Consider the following 2,969-nt stretch of genomic DNA (forward strand, 5'->3'; position numbering starts at 1 on the left):
GCTACTCTGCTTTATACAGTTAGCCTGAACTCTTTAGGTTTATTACAATATAATAATAATAAACTTTATTTGCACAGCACCTGTCTTAAGTGTTACAAAGTGCTTCACAAAACAAATACAAAATACAGCAGTAAAACACAATAAAAACACAAAAAAGGATTAGAAAACAGAATTTAAAAAGGTAAAACATAAGGAAAAGATATAAAAGAGGATTGTACAAAAGGGTGATTAGGTCACGGACATTTTAATGACTTTCCTAATGTTCTATAATTAGTTGTAATGTTAACTGCCATTTAATCAACTCCTGTGTTTATTGGCTGAGAAATGAGTCAATCATTCCAATGACCAATAGGAATGCCCCATTTCCTACTCCACCCTATTCAGCATGTAGTCAAATTCAACCAGTTCTTCACAAGATGCCAGCGAGTGGATCGTTCCTACCTGCTCTCCTTATCGTTAGTAGAACAAGTTCAGGGTGTTCCTTAGTTCCCCCCCCCCCACACACACACACACACACACGCACACACGTGTTCTAGTGAAGTAAAGACAGATAACAAAGCACATGGCTTTTTTTCACTAACCATTGAGCAACAACAGAGGAGTCATTTTACTGTTCTGAGCTTATCATGCAAGAACCTTCATTCTGCTAGAAACTGGTTTACTTTCTGCAGCGATTCAGCAGGTTTCAGGCTTCCTGTATTATCAGCATATCTGCTTTTACACTCAGAATCCACTCAGAACAACCCAGCAGAGCAGAGTAATGCTTTTAATCAAATATCAACATTCAGATTTCATACGACATTTAATCCCAGATCGAGATAAGAAACTGTTCACGTGCAGAGAGGAAGAAAAGTGTGAATTTTTTTTTTTTTTTTGGATTATCAGATAATAAAACACAAATTTCGATACAGAGGTGATTCTTGCCAAACCTGTTGGAGCTCCTTCCCCCACATTTCACCTACAAGATACACCTTAGATTTTAAAACAAACGGATATCAAAGTTGACAGTCAGGATTACACAATACTATGAGTCTCCACAGTGCCAGCACAGGGGAAATGTCTACTATTCTGGGTATTTCTTCAAATCACAATCATCCAGGTTCGGGCTGAGATCAAGCAGCGGTGACGGGAGATTCTCTGTGAGAATCGCTCACTGGGGTTTTGTTACTATTAGGTAATTAAGACTACAGTACAGCAGTAGTAAAAAGTAGTGTGTACCTCACATTTTGCTGAATGACACCAAAAGAAATGGCTTCATTTCAGCGGGGCGTCGCAGATCAGAGATAGCCCACATGTTGACTGATACTGACACCAAAGAGATGTTGTGCTCCTCACTCTGTTGTTTTGGGGGGTTAACGGGGTTTGTGAAAACAACCTAGAGGACAAATACAAAATTATGTTTAAGTCTGAAATTCAGTCAGAAAGTCAAATTGAATCAGACACAGAGAGACTAAAAAATATTTAAGAGGTTATCATGGTCTGTTGATTTCAAAGTAGAGTATCATACCAACTGTCATCTTTAACACATTTCTATTTGCAAGTGATGCAGAGGCTGTCATTTTTAGGTGCAAAGCAACTCATGGAGCTGTAAAGTAACTCAGTCACTCACATCCACACAGTTAGCCTGTCTGCCCCCTAGTGGCCGTTAGGAGGCAAGGCACTGAGCAGGATCCTTCACTAGGCTGCTGAGCATCTGTAACACTGTGTTAGGTGCTGAGTTAGGGGATATGATAAGTACAGTAATGATCAAAAGCCTCAAAAGACATTTTCAAAATCTGGTGCTTCATTCAACATTCAAGTTAAGCAACATCACTATAATCAACTCAACAAACAAAACAAAATGACATTGTTCAATACAAGAATATCTTTAACAACCAAGAAGACTGTTGCAATTTGAGGATACCACTGCTCCTCTTCTCTCTCCAACTGTCATGTTTGTTTTATACGCTGGTTATTATGGGTGCTAACGCTCCGTCCTGACCGCTTTCCATCCAGGACGTTGAGGAATTTCTTTATACAGAGGCGGGGGTGGTTTGGTGCTGGTGCAGGGAAAGACACTGATGCCGATGGAAGGGAGGCGGAGACAGACGGACTCAGGTTTTTTTAATAGAACCAACCTGCAGTCTACACCAGAGTCTGGTTTTCCCTATCATTTCTATTGAAGGACAAACACCACCACAATAAAAACTGAACTCTAAAAAGAGCTGGCTGAGGAACCAGAGGAACCAGCAGCCAAAAGAACCGCAAGAACCACCAGCCACCAATAGATGACAGATTAGACAAAAAAAAACAGTATAAAGTATAAAAAAGTATAAAAACAACAGAATAGAGGGGGGAAAACTATTGAAAATGATAGAATAGAGGGAAAAACAACAAAAAATGACAGGAAAGAGTAAAAAACAAAAACAGAAAATAGAACAAAAAAAACTATTAAAAAAAAACACTTAATAGAGGAAAGAAATCCACAAGAAACAACAGAATAGAACAAAAAAAAACCTAAAAAATGACAGAAATAGTAAAAGTTTATAGAAAGGTTCTTAGAGCTGATTGCAGGCCAGGTTTTTTTTACAGTAGAGAGAGAGAGAAGTGAGGGCAGAGAGAGGGGAGATGACATGCAGCACAGGGCGAGGGTCGGATACGAACCCAGACGTCACCTTAACGGGCCGCGCTCCACCGGTTGAGCCACAGGGCACCTCAGGTTAGACCAGGTAGGTTTTGAGTTGGGAAGCAACAAGTATTTTTGACAGAAAGGGGAAGTTTGAGATGGGTCTGAAGTTTTTGGGGATGTCTGGTCAAGTGCGGGCTTTTTGAGGATGGGGTGACGGCGGCGAGTTGAAGGGCTGGGGAGGCGGAGCCAGTAGACACGAAGGAGCTGATAGGCTGTGATGGTCAGCGGACTGATTGTGGGGAGGCAGGTCTCGACCGGAGACGCTAACAGATGCTAACGCTAACAGATGCTAACGCTAACG

Source organism: Centroberyx gerrardi, chromosome 2 (assembly GCF_048128805.1).
Source record: "Centroberyx gerrardi isolate f3 chromosome 2, fCenGer3.hap1.cur.20231027, whole genome shotgun sequence".
In the NCBI taxonomy this organism is placed as follows: Eukaryota; Metazoa; Chordata; class Actinopteri; order Beryciformes; family Berycidae; genus Centroberyx; species Centroberyx gerrardi.